At 37.9% G+C, this 23,960-nt stretch overlaps 1 pseudogene; it reads left to right on the top strand.

The window, feature by feature from the left end:
• Positions 1 to 6,892: 6,892 nt before the first annotated feature.
• LOC115833216 lies at positions 6,893 to 23,664 on the top strand (annotated as a pseudogene).
• The last annotated feature ends 296 nt before the right edge of the window (positions 23,665 to 23,960 follow it).

Here is a 23,960-nt window from a genome sequence, read left to right as displayed (position 1 = left end):
AAAAAAGGTGGAAGAGACTTTGGAACTGGGTAATAGGCAGAGGTTGGAACAATTTGGATGGCTCAGAAGACCGGAAAATGTGGGGAACTTCAAACTTCCTAGAGACTTTTTGAATAGTTTTGACCAAAATGCTGATAGTGATACTGACAATGAAGTCCAGGTTGAGGTGGTCTCAGCTGGAGATGAGGAACTTGTTGGGAACTAGAGCAAAGGTAACTCTTGTTATGCTTTAGCAAAGAGACTGGTGGCATTTTGCCCCTGCCCTATAAATTTGTAGAAGTTTGAACTTGGGAGAGATGATTTAGGGAATCTGATGGAAGAAATTTCTAAGCAGCAAAGTGTTCAAGATGTGACTTGTGTGCTGTTAAAAGCATTTAGTTTTATGTATTCACAAAGATATGGTTTGGAATTGGAACTTATGTTTAAAAGGGAAGCAGAGTGAAAAGTTTGGAAAATTTGCAGCCTGATGATAAGATAGAAAAGAAAAACCTGTTTTCTGAGGAGAAATTCAAGCCAGCTGCAGAAATTTGCATAAGAAGCAAGCAACCAAATGTTAATCACCAAGAAAATGAGGAGAATGTCTCCAGGACATGTAAGAAGTCTTCATGGCAGCCCCTCCCATCACAGGCCTGGAGGCCTAGGAGGAAAAAATGGTTGTGTGGGCTGGGCCCAGGGACCCCTGCTCTGTGCAGCCTAAGGACTTGGTGCCCTGCATCCCAGCTGCTCCAGCCATGACTAAAAGGGGCCAAGCTACAGCTTGTGCTGTGGCTTCAGAGGGTTCAAGCCCCAAGTCCTGGCAGCTTCCACATGATATTGAGCTTGCGGATGCACAGAAGTCAGAAATTGAGGTTTGGCAGCTTCCACCTAGATTTCAAAGTATGTATGGAAATGCCTGGATATCCAGGCAGAAATTTGCTTCAGGGTTGGGGCCCTCATGGAGAACCTCTGCTAAGGAAGTGAAGAAGGGAATTGTGAAGTTGCAGCCCCTACACAGAGTCCCATCTGGGTCACTGCCTAGAGGAGCTGTGAGAAGAGGGCCACTGCACTCCAGAGCCCAGAATGTAGATCCATCAACAGCTTGCACCATGTGCTTTTAGAACTGCAGACATTCAATGCCAGACCACAAAAGCAGCCAGGAGGGAGGCTGTACCTGCAAAACCACAAAGATGGAGCTGCCCAAGACCATGGGAACTGATCTATTTCATCAGTGTGACCCGGATGCAAGACATGGAGTCAAAAGAGATCATTTTGAAGCTTTAAGATTTGACTTCCCTGCTGGATTTTGGACTTGCATGGGCCCTGTAGTCCCTTGTTTTGACCAATTTCTTGTATTTGGAATGGCTGTATTTACTCAATGCCTGTACCCCTATTACATCTAGTAACTAGATAACCCCATTGTATCTGGTAACTAACTTGCTTTTGATTTTGCAGTTTCACAGGCAAAAGGAACTTGCCTTGTCTCAGATGAGACTTTTGAATGTGGACTTTTGAGTTAATGCTGAAAAAAGTTAAGACTTTGGGGGACTGTTGGGAAGGCATGACTGTGTTTTGAAATGTGATAACATGAGATTTGGGAGGGGCCGGGGATGCAATAATATGGTTCAGCTCTATGTCCCCACTCAAATTTCACCTTGAATCATAATAATCCCCATGTGTCATGGAAGGGACCCAGTAGGAGGTAATTGAATCATGGGGCAGGTTTTCCTCATGCTGTTCTCGTGACAGTGAATAAGTCTCAGGAGATCTGATTGTTTTAGAAATCATAGTACCCCTGCATATGCCCTCTTGCCTGCCACCATGCAAGATATGCCTTTGCTCTTCCTTTGCCTTCTGCCATGATTGTGAGGCCTTCCCAGCCATGTAAAACTGTGAGCCCATTAAACCTCTTTCTTTATAAATTAACCAGTCTTGGGTATGTCTTTATTGGCAGGATGGGAATGAACTAATACACCTAGGTTTACAATTATCTACAGGTTTACCAAAAGATGACAAAATAAACTGTATTGCCTTACATTATAAGACTTGCCATTTCAATATGGTCGACTACTTTATATTTTATATAACACCTGTCTCATGATCTTGTTGATACATCTCAAAATTACCTCAATTAATTAAGTTGAAATGATCAAGAAACAAAACATCACCTGTAATCCCTGCACTTTGGGAGGCTGAAGTGGGCAAATCACTTGAGTTCAGAAGTTCCAGACCAGCCTGGAAAACATGTGGAAACCCCATCTCTACTAAAAATACAAAAATTAGCCAGGTGTATCAGCTACGTGAAAGACTGAGGCAGCAGAATTGCTTGAACCCAGGATGGGGAGGCTGCAGTGAGCTGAGATTGCACCACCGCACTCCAGTGAGACTTCATCTGAAAAGAAAGGAAACAAAACATCTATTTATGTTAGTTTTCTATTGCTGAGTAACAACTTATTACAAATTTATCAATATAAAATGAAACATATCTATCATCTCACAGTTTCACTGGGCCAAAAATCAGGCACAGTTTATCTACATCTCCATTATAGCGTCCCACACAACTACAATCAGGTGTCAGCCAGGGCTATTGGTCTCATCTGAAGCATGGGATCCTCAAACAACTTCATTCATATTGTTGGCAGAATTCACTTTTTATTACAGTAAGAACATTTAACACGAGGACTATCTTTTAGACAAATTTTTAAGCATGAAATACGTTATTGTTAACTGTAGGCCTGATGTTGTACAACATATCTCTAAAGTGTAATTATCTTACATAACTGAAACTTTATACACATTGAATAGGAACTCCCCATTTTTTCCCTTCTCCCAGCTCCTGGCAATCACTACTCTACTTTGCTTCTATTTAACTATTTCATATACTTCTTTGAATTAGTCCATTCTCACACTGCTATAAAAATACTTGAGACTGGGTAATTTATGAAGAAAAGAAGTTCAATTGGCTAATGATCTCACAGTCTGTACAGGAAGCCTGGTAGCATCTGCTTGGCTTTTAGGGAGGCCACAGGAAACCTTACCATTGTGTTAGAAAGCAAAAGGGTGAGCAGCAATTCACGTGGCCAGAGCAGGAAGAAGAGGGAGAGAAGTGGCACACATCTTTAAACAACCAGATCTCATGATAACCGACTTACTATACAATAGCAGAGTGGGATGGTGCTAAACTATTCATGAGAACTCCACCCCAATGATCCAATCATCTCCCACCAGGCCCCACCTCCAAAACTGGGGATTGCAATTCGACATGACATTTTGGCAGGGACACATATCCAAACCATAGTATTCTGCCCCTGCTCCCTCCCAAATATCATGTCCTTCTCACATTAAAAAATATAATCATGCCTTCTCAACAGACTTCCAAAGTCTTAACTCATTCCAGCATTAACTCACAAATCCACAGTCCAAAGTCTCATGAGGTAAGGCTAACTTCCTTCTACCTACTAGCCTGTAAAACAATAAAACAAGTTAGTTACCTCCAAGATACAGTGGTGATATAGGCATTGGGTAAGTACTCACATTTCAAAAGGGAGACATCACCAAAAGAAAGGGACTACAGGGCCCATGCAAGTCTAAAACTCAGCAGAAAAATAGTTAAATTTTAAAGTTCTCAAATAATCTCTTTTGATTCCATATCTCATATCCAGGGCACACTGAGGCAAAGGTTGGTCTCCCAAGGCCTTCAGCAGCTTTGCCCCTGTGGCTTTGCAGGGTGAATCCCTTGTGGTTGCTCTTATGTGCTGATGTTGAATGCTTGCAGCTTTTCCAGGAACAGTGTGCAAGCTGTTGGTGGACCGATCATTCTGGGGTCTGGAGGACAGTGGCTGTCTTCTTGCAGCTTCACTAGGCAGTGCCTCAGTTGGACCTTGTGTGGGGGCTCCAACATCACACTTCCCTGCCACACTACCCTAATAGAGATAGCCTGTGGAGTCCACAAGAAAACTTAAAATCATGACTGAAGGCAAAGAATGAGCAGCGATTTACATGGCTGAAGCAGGAGGAAGAGAGGGAGGAGGCAGGTGTCACACACTTTTAAACAACCAGATCTTGTGGGAACTCACTATACAGTAACAAGGGGTGATGCTGCTAAACCATAATGAGAACTTTACCCCCACGATTCAGTTTCCTTCCACCACGCACTTCCAACATTGCGGATTACAACTCAACATGAGATTTGGGCTGGGACACATATGTAAATTATATCACTCACATAAGTGATATCATGTATTATTTGTATTTCTGTGACTGGCTTATATCACTTAGCATAATGTACTCAAGTTTCATTCCTATTGTTGCATATGGCAAAATTTCCTTGTTTTATAAGGCTGCATAATATTCCATTGTATGTATATACCACATTTTCTTTATCCATTTATATGTAAGTGAATATTTGGGTTGTTTCTACATTTTGGCTATTGTGAATGATGCTTCAATAATCATGGGAGTGCAGACATGTCTTCAATATCCTGGGTTTAAATTTTTTCAAGTGAACATCCAGAAGTACTATTGCTGGATAATATAGTAATGCTAACTTTAATTTTTTGAGGAATCAACATAGAGTTTTCCATTATGACTGTACTAATTTACATTCCTACCAACAGTGTATAAGGTTTCAAGTTTCTCTACAACCTTGCCAACAATTGTTATCTTTTTATTTTTTACCATAACTATCCTAAAAGGTATGAGGTGTTATCTCATTATAGTTTTGGCTTCTATTTATCTGATGATTAGTTATATTGGGCATCTAAAAATATATGTGTTGGTCACTTGTATGTCTTCTTTTGACACATTTTTATTCAAAGCCTTTACCCATTTTTAATTGAGTTATTTTTGTTTTTATTGTGATTGAGCTGTATGAGCACCTTATATATTTTGAATATTAACACCCTTATCAGAAATATGATTTGCATATCTCTGATTTTCTCACATTATGTCAATTGCCTTTTTGCTCTGTTGATTCTTTCATTAGTAATATAGAAGCTTTTTAGGTACATGTACTTCTATTTATCTATTTTTGCTTTTGTTGCCTGTGCTTTTGATGATATATCCAAGAATTTCAAAGATTAATGTTTTAAACTTTTCCCTGTTTTTTTTTAGATGTTTTACAGTTTCAGATCTTATATTTAGGTCTTTCATTCATTTGGGGTTAATTTCTGTGTATGGGGTTTGCCCAATACCATTTGTTGAAGAGTCAATTCTTTATACATTGTGTAATTACAGCACTCTTCTCAAAGATTGACCTATAAATGTGTATTTATTTCTGTAATCACTATTTTGTTCTGTTGGTCTATATATCTCTCTATATTATGGTACCATACTGTTTTAATTTCTACATTGACAGTTTGTGTTGGTGCATGCACATTAGACACAACAGCCACCATAGCCAGTGTTCACAAACTGACCTTATACTAGAGAAGACCTTGATCAATCATCTTGGCCAAAGATTCTGGAAGGTATCTCAAAACTTTGATATTTCAGAATGCCATTCTTTCTCAATGGTCTCTAGGTGTTTAGATATACCAGGTACTATAAGCATTCTGAGATAGGTGAAACAGAAGCTAGTGCCTCAAGAAGGTCCAAGAAATATCAGAACATTGGATACATGGTCCTATCTTTTCCTCTCTTTTCAGTGAGAATCTGATAGCTGGGTATTCTTACCTGACAAATATGAGCTGAGACGGAGGCTGAGACCATGTCACAAGATAGCTTTCTAGTTCAAGTTATCATCTGCTCTCAGTGAATTTGAGGTGACTAGAGTATGTTGGGGTCCATCACTTCTCTGAGACAGGAAAGACAGAAGCTAGCACTTTGGAAAACTTCCAAAGTTTTGTCAGAAAAGACAAAATATTGCACATACAGTCTAATCCCTGTTTTCCCTGCCAAGAGGAAAGCTGGGAACTGGGGTTTTCTACTGATCATATGATGCTGTGCTGGGGGTAAGGGTTATGGCAAGGGGTTGTCCTGATTACTGCTACAAGATTTGCTATGACTGGTTTCTTACTTGGCTAGGATACAGCAGCCTCTCAATTAGTTTCTAGATTTCTCACAAAAATACATTGTTCTATGTGTTGTCGTTGAATTGGTGTGCTCCTGGAAGGAAAAGAGGCTTATTACATCATCTCGCTAAAGAATTCACTTTTTTGTTGTTGTAAGACAGCTCCAGGCACATAGAGATCATCACCTTTTATAGGCAGATGACAACATGGCTACTTGTTTCTTTGAGTTTAGCAGGGAGCATCTCTACATCTTCAAGTATCTACATTCTGGAAAGGCATTAACCATTTTCTAAAGGGTTTTCCGAATTAGGTCAGGCCCACCAGTATAATTCTTCTACTTAACTCAAAATTAACTCATTACAGATCTTGTTTGTATATGCAGAGTCCAACTTTGACAAACGACATATCACAGTCATAAGCATATCAAGCCATTACTTTTACTATATTCTATTGTTTAGAAGAGAGTCAAAGATTCCAACTACACTCAAGAAAAACACAAGGGTGATACTCATAAAATGCCACATTATTTTGTGTCAACTACACTGTCATTTGACAAGGACTCCTTCATATTTTGGCCATTATTTTCTTCACAAAGTTGTCTCTTCCTATGTAAAAGCAAACAAAATACTAAATACCTTCACCACTAAGACTTATAAGAACCCTACATAATTTACCAACATTTGACAAGTCTTACAAATTATAGACATAACAGCTTTATGTCTAGAGGTCCTATTTTTAAGCATATTAGCCAAATAACAGAATTTTTAAACCTGAAGTATTTCTTGGAGTTTGATAGCATTCAGAACCATGCTGCATTTCCAGAATATGTTTATATACCTCCTGATTGATATTTTGCCATCATAAACACCAGTGTAACAAAACAAAGGTAATTAGAAATATCAGGAATGCTGGTGGAAGGAGGGGCAACAGTAGGGGATTACACCAGAACCCTACCTTATCAAGGGGTATCCCTGGGGAAATACCAGTTTTTCAGGTACAACAGCAAGAACCAATGTGGGTCTCAATAGCACACTGGATATACCAAGAAGGTCAAAATAACACTGCAAAAGTTCTTAAAATTAAACTGGCATTGGGTCCATAGCCCACAAAAGTAGCCAAAGACTGACATGCTTAACTGGAAAAGAGTAACAGCCTAACAAAATACAAATATTTACATAAATATAAACATAACTCACAATTTAACATAATAGACAAATGTCTAGAATACAATTTAAAATACATGGTCCTGCTAGAATCAATAAAATCCCAAAGCATTCATTATAAAAACACTTCAACTCTTAGTAATATTCTTGAAATAAATAAATTTTAAAATATCATCACAGAAATAGAAGTTACAGAAAAGAAAAAATGGAAATTAAATAGCTAAAATTATAATTACAGAAATAAAAACTTATTGGATTGACTCAATAATACAGCAAAGAAAAATAAGGACGGAATCTGTAAAGTTGAAGAAAGAATGATAGAATTCACCCAATCTGAGCAACAAAGGTAAAAATAGACTAAAACCAAAATAAAGTTTAAAAAAAGTTTCAGGGGCCTGCAGGACAATAACAAAAGATCCAGCATTTGTGTAATTAGAGTCTCCAACTTCAGGAGAGGGAAGGGGTGGCTAACAACAGTATTTCAAGACAAAAGTGACTGAAAACATCTCAGAATTTAAATAGCAACAATACTGTAGACCCACAAAGCTGAGAAAACTCCAAACAATATAATTGCTTAGGAATCCATGCCAAGACACATAATAAACTTTCAATAACTGAAGATAAGAAAAAAAATCTTGAAAGCATGCAGACAAAATAATATACACCCTATAGAGAAACACTGAATAGAATGACAAGGAATTTCTTATCTAAAATTATTGAAGCTTGAATAAAGCAGCACAATATTTGTCAAATGTTGAAAGAAAAGAACTGTCTATTGATACTTCTATATCCAGCAAAAATAACTTTTAAGAATGAAGGATAAAGACTTTATTAAATAAAGAAAAATTAAAATAAATTGTTGCTAGTAGTTCTTCTCTTTTGACTGTTTATAAGAAGTTCTTTAAGCAAAAAGTGAATAATAAAAGAAGAAATCTTGGAGGATTAGGAATAGAAACAGAACAACAGTAAGGGCAGAAATGTGGGCACATGTAACAGACTATTCTTATCTTCATGATTTTTATGGATTAGATATGATTAAAACCAGAATTATACAGCCTTCTGATACTCAAGACAACAATAGTTAAAGTGTGAAAGGTAAAGTAAATTTAAGTGAGGTTTTTACACTAAACTTGAAGATGTAAAATACTGATAATAGTACACTGTGACAAGTGACATACGTATATTACAATGTTCAATACAATCACTATAGTTAGAAATGTAATACTCTTCCAAAAATAATAAAGAAATTAAGATAGAATACTAAAAATTTTTCAAGTAACCCGAGAGAAAAAATAAGAAACAGAGGAACAAGAATCAGGAGAAAAAAACAAAACACAACTAATAAATGACACACTTAAGAATAACCCAATAATTACTTTAAACCTAACTGGTCAAAATACGCTAATAAAAACTACGAATTTGTGGAGCTTTTCCCTTATGTTTTCTTCGAGTAGTTTTAATATGTACGTGTTATATTCAAATCTTTAAGTCATTTGAGTTGACTTTTGTATATTGTGTAAGATAAGGGTCTAATTTTATTCTTTTGCATGTGGATATTCAATTTTTCCAACACCATTTACCAATGAGACTTTTTTTCTCATTGTGTGTTCTTAATACCTTTGTCAAAAATAGTTAACCATAAACGCATGGGATTATTTTTAAGATTTTAATTCTGGTGCATTTGTCAGTGTGTGTGTGTGTGTGTGTGTGTGTGTGTGTGTGTTTGAGACACTCACACTTTATTGCCCAGGTTGAAATGCAGTGGTGCCCTAGCTCACTGAAGCCTCGACCTCCCATGTTCAAGCAATCCTCCTGACTCAGCCTCCTGAATAGCTGATACTACACGTGAATTCCACCATTCCTGGCTAACAGTTTTTTGGTATTTTTTTGTAGAGAGGAAGTTTTGCTACATTGCCTAGGCTTGAACTCCTGGGCTCAAGCAATCCTCCAGCCTTGGCCATTCAATGTCTTTGGTACTATGTTTTTTGTTTTGTTTTGTTTTTTAAACAATTACTTCACAATATACTTTGAAATCAGGGAGAGTGATGTATCCAGCTTTGTTCTTTTGTTCAAGATTGTTTTTGTATACTGTATCTTTTGTAGTTGCATACAAATTTACACATTGTTTTTTCTATTTCTGTGAAAAAAAATACATTGAAGTATTGATATTGAAAGGAGTTAGTTAGCTTACCTTAGGTAGATATCAAGGGAAGTTTCCCAGAGAGTCCCTGGCCCATGTGCCAGTGTCTCATTCCCACATAACGTAAAAAGCAGCCTGGAAAAAACATTCAAGTTGCAGGCACCGATAAGGGAACTAGCACAGGGTTCTGCACCTGGAGACATGCCCACAGATGCACAGATAGATAAACCTCCAGCCCATTTGGATAAAACCTTGCACAAACCTCCAGCTCACTCAGATAAGGGAACAAGGCCTGGCATAGAAATGCCTTTGTCCTTTGTATAGTCAGTGGGCTCCCAGGAAAAGTTTCTTTTTTTTTTTTAACATATTACAATCCATTCAAGTTTATTTTATTCTAAGAACACAAAAATACGAATTTCATTTGCAATTTAAAAAAACGGAAATCGATACATATGATTGATGTATATACACATTTAATGTATTTTTAAATATACATTTTAAAAAATAGAAATTTTTCTAGGACAAATACTTAAAATATCACTGAAAATAGTGTTATTAGCTAATACCTTCCTAATAACTGTGGTATTACATAAGAAACCAAAATACAAATTTCAGATAAACTTAGAAACTAAAAATTTTCAAAATACTATTCTGTTCTCGATATGTTCATATTTAGTCATATCATTTCTTGTTTTCATTATTCTTCAATATTGCTCTACTAAAATATAACATACAATTCTATCTTTTAATTTCTGTTCTTTTTTTTTTGCATGTCTATGTATTCTTTTTTTTATTATACTTTAGGTTTTAGGGTACATTTGCACAATGTGCAGGTTTGTTACATATGTATTCATGTGCCATGTTGATTTCCTGCACCCATTAACTCGTCATTTAGCATTAGGTATATCTCCTAATGCTGTCCCTCCCCCCTCCCCCCACTCCACAACAGTCCCCGGAATGTGATGTTCCCCTTCCTGTGTCCATGGGTTCTCATTGTTCAATTCCCACCTATGAGTGAGAACATGCGGTGTTTGGTTTCACAGACAAACAGAGAGCCAAATCATGAGTGAACTCCCATTCACAATTGCTGCAAAGAGAATAAAATACCTAGGAATCCAACTTACAAGGGATGTGAAGGACCTCTTCAAGGAGAACTACAAACCACTGCTCAATGAAATAAAAAAGGATACAAACAAATGGAAGAACATTCCATGCTCATGGGTTGGAAGAATCAATATCGTGAAAATGGCCATACTGCCCAAGGTAATTTATAGATTCAGTGCCATCCCCATCAAGCCACCAATGCCTTTCTTCACGGAATTGGAAAAAACTACTTTAAAGTTCATATGGAACCAAAAAAGAGCCCGCATTGCCAAGTCAATCCTAAGCCAAAAGAACAAAGCTGGAGGCATCATGCTACCTGACTTCAAACTATGCTACAAGGCTACAGTAACCAAAACAGCAGGGTACTGGTACCACAACAGAGACATAGATCAATGGAACAGAACAAAGCCCTCAAAATAATGCCACATATCTACAATCATCTGATCTTTGACAAACCTGACAAAAACAAGCAACGGGGAAAGGATTCCCTATTTAATAAATGGTGCTGGGAAAACTGGCTAGCCATATGTAGAAAGCTGAAACTGGATCCCTTCCTTACACCTTACATAAAAATCAATTCAAGATGGATTAAAGACTTACATGTTAGACCTAAAACCATAAAAACCCTAAAAACCCTAGAAGAAAACCTAGGCAATACCGTTCAGGACATAGGCGTGGGCAAGGACTTCATGTCTAAAACACCAAAAGCAACGGCAACAAAAGCCAAAATTGACAAATGGGATCTAATTAAACTAAAGAGCTTCTGCAGAGCAAAAGAAACTACCATCAGAGTGAACAGGCAACCTACAGAATGAGAGAAAATTTTTGCAACCTACTCATCTGACAAAGGGCTAATATCCAGAATCTACAATGAACTCAAACAAATTTACAAGAAAAAAACAAACAACCCCATCAAAAAGTGGGTGAAGGACATGAACAGACACTTCCCAAAGAAGACATTTATGCAGCCAAAAAACACATGAAAAAATGCTCATCATCACTGGCCATCAGAGAAATGCAAATCAAAACCACAATGAGATACCATCTCACACCAGTTAGAATGGCCATCATTAAAAAGTCAGGAAACAACAGGTGCTGGAGAGGATGTGGAGAAATAGGAACACTTTTACACTGCTGGTGGGACTGTAAACTAGTTCAACCATTGTGGAAGTCAGTGTGGCGATTCCTCAGGGATCTAGAACTAGAAATACCATTTGACCCAGCCATGCCATTACTGGGTATATACCCAAAGGACTATAAATCATGCTGCTATAAAGACACATGCACACGTATGTTTATTGCGGCACTATTCACAATAGCAAAGAGTTGGAACCAACCCAAATGTCCAACAACGATAGACTGGATTAAGAAAATGTGGCACATATACACCATGGAATACTATGCAGCCATAAAAAATGATGAGTTCGTGTCCTTTGTAGGGACATGGATGAAACTGGAAAACATCATTCTCAGTAAACTATCGCAAGGACAAAAATCCAAACACCGCATGTTCTCACTCATAGGTGGGAATTGAACAATGAGAACTCATGGACACAGGAAGGGGAGCATCACATTCCGGGGACTGTTGTGGGGTGGGGGGAGGGGGGAGGGACAGCATTAGGAGATATACCTAATGCTAAATGACGAGTTAATGGGTGCAGGAAATCAACATGGCACATGGATACATATGTAACAAACCTGCACATTGTGCACATGTACCCTAAAACCTAAAGTATAATTACAAAAAATAAAAAATAAATAAAAAAAATTAAAAAAAACAAATAAAGAGCCTACACAAAGCCTCAGCCCTCTGAAAACATCCAGAAATGAAGCCAACTGAGTATAATCAAGTTACATCACAGTTAAAAGAACATCAGCCCACACAGATGAGAAACAACCAGGGCAAGAATTCTGGCAACTAAAAGCCAGTGTGCATCCTTACCTCCAAACAACTGCACTAGATCCACAGCAATGCTTCTCAACCAGAATGAAATGGCAGATATTACAGACATAGAAGTCAGAACCTGGATGACAACAAAGATAATTGATATCCAGGAGTAAGTTGCAACCCATTCCAAAGAAATATAAAGAATCCAATAAAATGATTCAAGAGATGAAAAATGAAATGGTTATTTTAGGAAATAACCAGATTTGAGCTCATGAAACTGAAAAACACACTACAGTAATTTCATAACACAATTTATAGCACTAGCAACAGAATAGACCAACTAAGGAAATAATCTCAGAGTTAAAATACCACTTTTTTGCATTAATTCAGTCAGAAAAAAACAGAGAAAATATAATTTGAAAAAAATGAACAAAATGTCTGAGAAATATTGGATTATGTAGAGACCAAATCTGTCACTCGTAGAGGTCTGAGAGAGAAGGCAGAGCAGAGAGAGAGAGAGCATGAAAGCAACTTGGAACAAATATTTGAGCATATTGTTCATAAAAATTTTTACAACCTCACTAGACAGGACGGCACTCAAATTCAGAAAATTTAGAGAAACCCTGGGAGATACTAAACAAGAAAACCACCCAAAATACACAAAGACCCACAGTCATCAGATTCTCCAATGTCAATCTGAAAGAGAAAACATTAAAGGCAGCTAGAGAGAAGGGGCGGGTCACCTACAAAGGGAGCCCCATCAGGATAACAGCAGACCTCAATCTCACAAGCCAGAAAAGATTGAGGGCCTATATTCAGCATCCCTAAAGCAAAGAAATTCCAACCAAGAATTTCATATCCAGTGAAACTAAGCTTTATAAACCAAGAAGAAATAAAGTTTTTTCACACAAGCAAGTGCTGAGGGAATTTAATATTGACAGATCTATCTTACAACAGTTCCTTAAGGGTGTGCTAAGTATGAAGAAAAAAAGACCATTACTGTCCACCCCTAAAAACACACTCAAGTACATAGACGATTGACACTATAAAGCAAATACACAAACAAGACCACGTAACGATCAGCTAACAACATGAGGACAGCATCAAATCTGCAAATATTAATATTAACCTTGAATAAAAACAGGCTAACCACCTCTCTGAAAAGGCACAGAGTGGAACATTGAGTAAAGAAGCAAGACCCACCTGTACATGGTCTTTAAGATACCCATCTCACATGAAAGAACAACCATAGACCCAAAGTAAAGGAATGAGAAAAGATTTATCAAGCAAACATAAAACATAAAAGTGCATAGGTTGCTATTCTAATTTGAGAGAAAACAAGCATTAAACCACAAGAATCAAAAAGGATAAAGAAATGCATTACCTAATGCAACAAGGAGACGTAAATATTCTAACTATATATGCACCCAGCATAGGAGCACCCAGATTCATAAAACAAGTTTTTTGAGACCTATGAAGAGACTTAGTCATGCAATAACAGTGAGAGACTCTAACACCCCACTGACAGTATTAGACAGATGATTGATACAGAAAACTAACAAAATGATGTGAGACTTAAGGTTGACACTTAACCAAATGGACCTAATAGACATCTACAGAAATCTCCAGCTCAAAGCAACAGAATATACATTATTCTCATTTGCACATAGCACAGACTCTAAAATCAAACTCACACTCAGCCATCAAGCAGTTTTTTTTAACTTTTACTTCAAGTTCAGGGTTACAAGTGTAGGTTTGTTACATAGGTAAACTTGTGTCATGGGGGTTTGTAGTATAGATTACTTTATAACCCAGGTATTAAGCCTAGTACCCATTAGTATTTTTTTAATTCTCTTTCTCCTCCAAACCTCCTCCCTCCAAAAGGCAGCAGAGTGTGTTGTTCCCCTCTATGTCCATGTGTTCTCATTATTTAGCTCCCACTTACAAGTGAGAACATGCAGTATTTGGTGTTCTGTTCCTGTGTTAGCTTACTAAGAATAATAGCCACCAGCTCCATCTATGTCCCTGCAAAGGACATGATATCATTCTTTTCACAAAGCAATTTTCTACAAATTAAAAAAAATGAAATCATACAAACCACACTCTCAGACCAAAATCATACAAACCACACTCTCAGCTCAATAAAAAAAGAAATAAATACCAAGATCTCTCAAAATCATACAGTTAAATGGAAATCAAACTGTTCCTAAATGACTTTTGGGTAAACAATAAAATTAAGGCAGAAATCTAAAAATTCTGTAAAACAGATGATAAAAAACATAAAACATTCCAGAATATATGGGACACACTTAAAACACTGTTAAAAATAAAGTTTAAAGTACTAAATGCCCACATACGAAATTTACAAATACCTCAAATTAACAATCTAATATCACACCTAAAGGAGTTGGAAAAACAAGAGCAATCTAACCTCAAAGCAAGCAGGATAAATGAAAAAACTAAAATCAGAGCTAAACTGAACAAAATTGAGATGTGGTACAAAAGATCAACAAAACCAAAAATTGTGGTTTTATTGAAAAAAAAAGATTGCTAGAATTCTAGCAACACAAATGAAGAGAAAAAAAGAGAATATCCAAATAAACACAATCAGAAATGAAATAGGGGACATTACTACTGACCCCACAGAAATACAAAATACACTCAGAGACTATTATGAACACCTTTATGCTAATTAGTAAACCTAGAAGAAATGTATAAATTTCTGTGAACACAAAACCTCCCAATAATGAAGCAGGAAGATATTGAAACCATGAACACACCACTAATTAGTTTTGAAATTGAATCTGCAATAAAAAATCTTACCAACCAGAAAAGGCAATGGACCAGACAGATTCACAGCCAAACTCTACCAGACAAATAAAGACCTGGCACCAATCCTGTTGAAACTATTCCAAAAAATTGAGAAGGAGGGAATCTTCCCTGACTCATTCTATGAGGCCAGCATCATTCTGATACCAAAAAACTGGCAGAGTCATAATGAAAGAAAAATTCAGGTCAATATCCTTGATAAAAATGTATGCAAAAGTCCTCAAGAAAATACAAGCAAACTGAATCCAACAACACATCAAAAAGCTAATGCACCATGATCAAGTAGGCCTTATCTCTGGAGTGTAAGGTTGTTTGGACATACCCAAATCAATAAATGTGATTCATCACAGAAACACAACTTAAAAAAAAAGCAACATGATAATCTCAATAGATTAGGTTAGAAAAGGCTTTCCATAAAATTCAACATCCATTCATATTAAAAATGGAAAATCCTAGGCATTGAAGGTACATACCTCAAAACAATAGGAGCCATCTATAAAAAACCCACAGCAAACATTATACTGAATGGATGAAAGCTGTAAGCATTCCCTTGGAGAAGTGAAACAAGACAAAAGTCCCCACTCTCACCATTCCTCTTAAACATAGTACTGATGGCCTTAGCCAGAGCAATCAGGCAAGAGAAAGAAAGCAAAAGCATCCAAGTAGAAAGAGAAAAAGTTGAACTGTCTCTCATAGCATATAATTCTATATCTAGAAAACTCCATAGTCTTTTCCCAAAGACTCCTAGATCTGATAAACAACTTCAGCAAAGTTTCAATATACAAAATGCATGTAAAAAGTCAGGCCGGTCATGGTGGCTCATGCCTGTAATCCCAGCACTTTGGGAGGCCAAGGCAGGTGGATCACCTGAAGTTTGGAGTTTGAGACCAGCCTGACCAACATGGAGAAACCCTGTCTCTACTAAAAATACAAAATTAGCCGGGCATGGTGGTGCATGCCTGTAATCCCAGCTACTCAAGAGGTTGAGGCAGGAGAATCACTTGAACCTAGGAGGAGGAGGTTGCGGTGAGCCGAGATCGCCCCATTGCACTCCAGCCTGGTCAACAAGAGGGAAACTCCATCTCAAAACAAAACAAAGTCAGTAGTGTTTCTATACACCAATAATGTCCAAGCTCAGACCCAAATCAAGAATGCAATCCCATTCACAATAGACACAAAAAGAATAAAATGCCTAGAAATACAGTTAAATTGAGGTGTGAAAGATCTCTTAAAAATGACAAAGCAACACTGCTGAAAGAAATCAGAAATGACACACACAATTGAAAAATATTTCAAGCTCATTGATAGGAAAAATCAATGTTGTAAAAGTGATCATACAGCCAAAAGCAATTTACAGATTCAATGCTTCTCCTATCAAACTACCAATAACGTTATTCACAGAATTAGAAAAAAAATTCTAAAATTTATTTGAAACCCAAAAAGAGCCCAAATAGCCAAAGCAATCCTAAGCAAATAGAACAAAGCTGGAGGTATCATACTACCCAGCTTCAAACTATACTGCAAGAATACGGTAACTAAAACAACTTACTACTGATAAAAAAACAGGGGTGGGGGGAGGGGGGAGGGATAGCATTAGGAGATATACCTAATGCTAAATGACGAGTTAATGGGTGCAGCACACCAACATGGCACATGGATACATATGTAACAAACCTGCACATTGCGCACATGTACCCTAAAACTTAAAGTATAATAATAATAATAAAAACAGACACATAGAATTATGGAACAGGTTAGAGAACTCAGAAATTAAGCCACACACCTGTAACCGTCTGATCTTTAACAAAGTTGACAATAACAAGCAATGGGAAAATGAATCCCTATTCAATAAATGGTGATGGAATAACTGGCTAGCCATATACAAAAGATTGAAACTGGACCCTTACATTTCATCATATACAAAATCAACTCAAGATGGATTAAAGACTTAAATGTAAAACCTAAAACTATAAAAACCCTAGAGGAAAACCTAAGAAAGACCACTCTGGATATCAGCCCTGGCAAAGACCTCATGACAAAGACTACAAAAGCAATTGCAACAAAAATCAAAATTGAGAAGACATAATTAAAGAGCTTCTGCAAAGCAAAAGAAATTATAAACAGGGTAAAAAGACAACCTACAGAATTTGAGAATATATTTGCAAGTTATATATCTGAAAAACATCTAATATCCAGATATCCAGAACCTATAAGTAACTTAAGCAAATCAACAGGCCAAAAAAAAAAAAAAGAAAGAAAAAAGAAAAATTACTAATGCGTCAAGGACATGAACAGACATTTCCCAAAGAAGACATTCACGTAGCCAACACGCCTATAAAATAATATGCAACATCACTAATCACAAAACCACAAAAATATATCGCCTCACACCAGTCAGTATAGCTATTATTAAGATGTCAAAAAATAACAAATGATAGTAAGGTTACAGATAAAAAGGAATATTTATACACTGCTGGGGGGAATGTAAATTACTTCAGCCACTGTGAAAAATAGATTTCTCAGAGAACTTAAAACTGAACTACCATTAGACCCAGCAATTCCACTGCTAGCTACATACCCAAAGAAATATAAATCATTCTACTAAAGACACATACACATATATGTTCATCACAGCACTATTCGTAACAGCAAAGACATGGAATCAACCTAGATGCTTATCAACCGTGGACTGAATAAAGAAAATGTGGTACATATACACAATGGAATACTACAGATTCATAAAAAAGAATGAAATTGTGTCATTTGCAGCAACAGTGGAGCTGGAAGCCATTCATCTAAGTAAATTAACACAAAAACAGAAAACCAAATACTGCATGTTCTCACTTATAAGTGGGAGCTAAACACTGAATTTACATGGACTCAAAGGGAACAATAGACACTGGGGCCTACTTGATGGTTGATGGTGGAAAAAGGGTGAGGATTGAGAAACTACCTATGAGGTACTATGCTGATCACCTGGGTGACAATATTTTCTGTACACCAAAACCCCATGACATGCAAATTACCCATGTAACAAACCTGCTTATGGACCAGTTAAATCTAAAACATTAGTTGCAATGAAATAAAAAAATAAACAAAACCTCTGAGATGTATGAGATTACATAAAGAGACCAAATCTATGACTCATCAGCATTTCTGAGGGAGGAAAGAAAATCACCAACTTGGAAAATGTTTGAGGACATAGTTCATGAATATTTTTCTAATCTTCATAGAGTTTGACATGCAAATCCAACTAATAGGGAGAACCCTGGCTAGACACTATGTAGGATGACCATCCACAAAGCACATAATCATCAGCTTCATGAAAGAGAATGCAAAGAAACAAACAAAAGTCTTAAAGGCAGCTAGAGAAAGGGCCAGGTCACATAAAAAGGGAGTGCCACCAGGCTAGGAGCAAACCTTTCAGCAGAAGCCTTACAAGCCAGAAGAGATTAAAAATCAATTTTCAGTGTCCTTAAGGAAAATAAATTCCAACTAAGAGTTTCATATCCTGCCAAACTAATTTTCATAAGTAAGGGAGAAATAAAGCTCTTTTCACACAAGCAAATGCTGGGGGAATATGTTTCAACTAGACCAGCCTTACAAGAGGTTCTTAAGAGAGTGCTAAACAGGGAACAAAAATAATGACACCTGCTACCACAAAAGCACGCTTGAGCACATAGCTCACAGGCACTATAAAGTAACTATGCAATCAAGTCTACATAACAATCAGCTAACAACATGATGACAGGATTAAAATCACACATATCAATACTAACCTTAAATGTAAATGGGCTGAATGCTCTGCTTGAAAAACATAGAGTGGCAGGCTGGAAAAAAAGAAAAGACCCAACCATCTGTTATTTTCAAGAGACCCATCTCACTTTTAATGACACCCACAGGCTAAAAGTAAAAAGATGGAAAAAGATCTACCATGCAAATAGAAAAAGAAAGAGCAGAAGTTGTTATTATATAAGATAAAGTAGGCTTTAAACCAATAAAAATTAATACAGATAAAGCAGAGCATTACATAATAATAAAAGGTACAATCTAACAAGAAGCCCTAACTACCCTGAATATATAAACATCCAACATTGGAGCATCCAGATTTACAAAACAACTTCTCGGCCTACAAAAGGAATTAAAGAACCACATTAATAGTGGGAGACTTCAACACCCCACTGATAGCATTAAACAGATCATTGAGGCAAAAGAAATTCTAGATTTAAACTCAACACTCGACCAATTGGACCGAATAGACATCTACAGAACGCTCTATCAAACAACCAAAAAATATACATTCCTCTCAACTGCATATGGAACTTATTCTAAAATTGACCACATGCTCAGTCATAAAGTTTTTTTAAACTCAATAAGTTCCAAAAAAGTGATATCATACCACGCATATCCTCAGACCACAATGCAATTAAAATAGAGATCAATGTCAAGAAGATATACCAAAACTACAGACATACATGGAAATTAAACAACTTGTTCCAGAGTAACTCCTTGGTGAACTTCAAATTAAGGTAGAAATAAAAAAAAAATATGTGACAATAATGAACACGTGATCATAAGTTACCTAAATCTTGAGGATACAGCGAAAGCAGGGTTAATTTGAAAGTTTATAGCTATAAATACCTTCATCAAGAAGTTAGAAAGATCTCAAATTAACAAGCTACCCTTGCACCTAAAGAAACAGAAATAAAAGAACAAGTCAACCTCAAAGCTAGCAGAGGAAAAGAAATAACTATAATTACAGAACTGAATGCTATTGAGATGAAAAAAATCCCTACGAAAGACCAATGAAACCAAGAGTGGGTTCTTTAAAACATGAATAAGATTGATGATATATGTCTAGCTAGATTAGCAAAGAAAAAAGAGAGAAGACTCAAAAAGTACAATCAGAAATGACAAAAATGACAGGACAACTAATCCCACAGATATACAAAAGATCCTTCTGGAAAACTATTAACAAACTCGTGCATAGTAATTAGAAAATCCGTGAGAAAGGGATAAATACCTGAAACACAGTCTCTCCAGACTGAATCAGAAGATACTGAAACACTGAATAGACAAATATTGAGCTCTGAAGTTGAATCAGTAATAATAAAAACCTACCAACGCAAAGAAGCCCTGGAACAGATGGATTCACAGCAAAATTCTAACAGGCATACAAAGAAAAACTGGTCCAAATCCTACCGAAACTATTCCAAGAAATGGATGAGGAGGAACTCCTCCCAAACTCCTATGAAGCCAGCATCAGCTTAATATCAAAATCTGGCAGAGACGCAATAAATAAAGAAAACTTCAGACCAATATCTCTGGTGTACATACGCAAAAATACACAACATAATACTAGTGAATTGAATCCAAAACCACATTAAAAAGCTAATTTCCCATGATCTAGTAGGTTTTATTCCTGAGATCCAAGGTTGGTTCAGTATATGCAAGTCAAAATGTGATTCACCACATAATCAAAATTAAAATAAAAAAAAAAGATCATCTCAATAGATGCAGAAAAAGCTTTTGATAAAATCCAACATGCCTTCATAATTAAAAATTTCAACAGACTAGGAAACAAAGGAACATAACTCAAAATAATAAGAGCCATCTATGGCAATCCTATAGCCAACATCACACTGACTGGGCAAAAGCTGGAAACATTCCCCTGGAAAACTGAAACAAGGGAAGGATTTTCACTCTCACCCCTCCCATTCAACATCGTAACTGGAAGTCCTAAACAGGGCAATCAAGCTAGAAAAGTAAATAATAGGCATCCAAATTAGAAAGAAAGTCAAACTCTCTGTCTTCACTGAGGATACAATTCTATACTTAGAAAACCTAAAGACTCTGCCAAAAGGCTACTAGAACTGATAAATGATTTTAGCAAGACATCGAGATACATATCAATGTCATATAAATCAGTAGCATTTCTGTAAACCAATAATGTCCAGGCTGAGAGTCAAATTAACAAAACAGTCACATTTACAATAGCCATAGACCAAATGAAATACATAAAAGTACAGCTAGCCAAGGAGGTAAATAATTTCTACAAGGAGAACTACAAAACACTACTGAACAAAATCAGAGATGACACAAATAAATGAAAAAACATTCCACTGCTCATGCATTGGAAGAATCAATATCATTAAAATGGCAAAGTAATCTACAGATTATATTCAATTCCTATCAAACTACCAATGACAATTTTCACAGAATTAGAAAAACCTATTTGAAAATCCATATGGAACCAAAAGAAGAGCCCAAATAATAAGCAAAAAGAAGAAACCCAGAGGCATCACATAACCTGACTTGAAACTATGCTATAAGGTGATACTGATACGAAAGCAGACACAGAGATCAATGGAACAAAAAAAAATCTCAGGAATGAAGCTGCACATCTACAACCATCTGATCTTCAACAAGACCAACAAAAACAAGCAATGGGGAAAAAACTCCCTCATCAATAGATGTTGCTGGGATAACTGGCTAGCCATATGTGGAAGAATGAAACTAGATGCCTGCCTTTCATCATGTACAAAATCAAACTCAAATTGAACTAAAAATTTAAATGTAAGACATCAAACCATAAAAATCCTAGAAGAAAACCTAGAAAATACCTTTCTCAATATAGGCTTAGGCAAAGAATTTATGGCCAAGTTCCCAAAACCAATTTCGATAAAAATAAAAAATGAAGCAAGACCTAATTAAATAAAAGAGCTTCTGCACAGCAAAAGAAACAATTAACAGAGTAAACAGACAGGATACAGAACGGGAGAAAATATTCACAAACTATTACACACCTAACAAAAGTCTAATATGTAGGATCTACAATAAACTTCAAGAATTCAACAAAGATCAAATCACCCCATTAAACAATGAGCAGAGGACATGAACCCTTTTCAAAAGAAGACACATATGTGGCCAAGAAATATATGAAAAATGCTTATTATCACTAACCCTTAGAGAAATGCAAATCAAAACCAGTGAAATACTACCTCACACCAGTCGGAATGGCTATTAATAAAAAGTCAAAAAACAACAGTTGCTGGTGAGGCTGCAGAGAAAAGGGAATGCTTGTACACTGCCTGTGGGAATGTAAATTAGTTTAGCCACTGTGGAAAGTAGTTTGATATTTCTCAAAGATCTTAAAACAGAGCCACCATTAAACCCACTAAACCTAAACCATGGGTGATAGGGTTTGGATTGTGTCCCCGCCCAAATCTCATGTCGAATTGTGAAACCAAATGTTGGAGGAGGAGCCTCGTGGGAGGTGATTGAATCATGGGGATGGATTTCCCCCTTGCTGTTCTAGTGACAGTGAGTTCTCACAAGACCTGGTTGTTTAAAAGTTTGTGACACCTTCCCATTCACTCTTTTCCTCCTTCTCCAGCCATGTAAGATGTGCCTGCTTCCCCTTCACCTTCTGCCATAACTGTAATTTTCTTGAGGCCTCCCCAGCCATGCTTCCTGTACAACCTGTGGAAGTGTAATACAATTAAACCTCTTTCCTATAAATTACCCAGACTCAGATAGTTCTTTATAGCAATGTGAGAATGAAGTAATTAATACACTGGGTAAATACCCAAAGGAATATAGATCATTATACCAACAAGATATATGCACTCATATGTTCATTGCAGTGCTATTCACAATAGCAAAGACATGGTATCAGCCTAGGTGCCCATCAACGGTGGACTGGATAAATAAAGTATAGTACATATACCTTGTGGAATAGTACACAGTCCCAAAAATGAATGAGATCATGTCCTTTGAAGCAGCATGGATGGAGCTGGAGGACATTAGCCTAAGCGAATTAACACAGGAACAGAAAAACAAATACTGCATGCTTTTTTTTTTACTATAAATGGGAGCTAAACATTGAGAAAGTATACACATAAACATGGTGGGGGGAAAATGCTACAGACTGCTAGAGGAGGGAGGAAGGGAGGGAAGCATAGGTTTAAAAACTACCTATTGGAGCACACGCGGCTACCGAGCTGCAGGAGGCAGCGGGCGCGAGACTGGGAATGTGCAGGGCTCCCACCTCGCTCTACAAGCCCGGGCCGCGGCCCCCGCCGCCTCCCGGCGCTCCGTGCCCGCCCCCCGAGGCCGGCGGCTGCTCCCACCTGGGGCCGTTGCTGCTAGTGCAGTGAGCGCCGCCCAGCCATTTTCCCCGCCGCTCCGTCAGCCGCGCCGGGCCGCGCGCGCACCGGAAGGCGCATTGGCGTCTTGCGGGCTCCGGGCCGGGTGGGCCGAGTCCTGGCCTCCACAAGCCGCATGGCGCGCATGAGCAGCCTCCGTTGATGCCGCCGCGCCGCCCTCCGAGGCTGCGTCCCCGGAAGCCCGGCTCCCCGTGCGCTCCGGCCCGGCCCGGCGCCCCGGACCTGAGTGCGTCCCCTGGAGGCGCCCGGGCTGGCCCAGGCGGCGGTGGCAGAGGAGACCCCGGACTGGGCGCCCGCGCTCTGCCCCAGCCCCGAGGCGCGGTCGCCGGAGCTGCCTGCCAACCGCCTTCAGGACTTCGACACGCTGGTCACCGTGGGTTTATAAACCTAAACGTTTGCTGGTGGACCTAGGACTCCGCATATCCAGACAGGATCCTCCGCTGATTGGGATGCACGATGACGTCAGAACACGTGGATAATGTGGAAAGCAGCTAGAAGCCATTTGTGTCAAGGTAACATCTGGGGAAACAAAAGGTCAGGAACGGCCAATGTCCCTACTGGCCACAGTCCAGCCCCAATCTGCAAGACAGAGCCAGCCGCCGCGGAGGAATTCCTGCCTGGTGGGACTCCACGTCACCAGCCCCCAGCTGCTCAGGGTACGGCCCCTCGTGAGAACCGAGC

The sequence above is a fragment of the Nomascus leucogenys genome, chromosome X (genome assembly GCF_006542625.1).
Source record: "Nomascus leucogenys isolate Asia chromosome X, Asia_NLE_v1, whole genome shotgun sequence".
Taxonomy (NCBI): Eukaryota; Metazoa; Chordata; class Mammalia; order Primates; family Hylobatidae; genus Nomascus; species Nomascus leucogenys.
The sequence above is the reverse complement of the archived record's forward strand: the minus strand, read 5'-3'. Positions and strand labels throughout refer to the sequence as shown.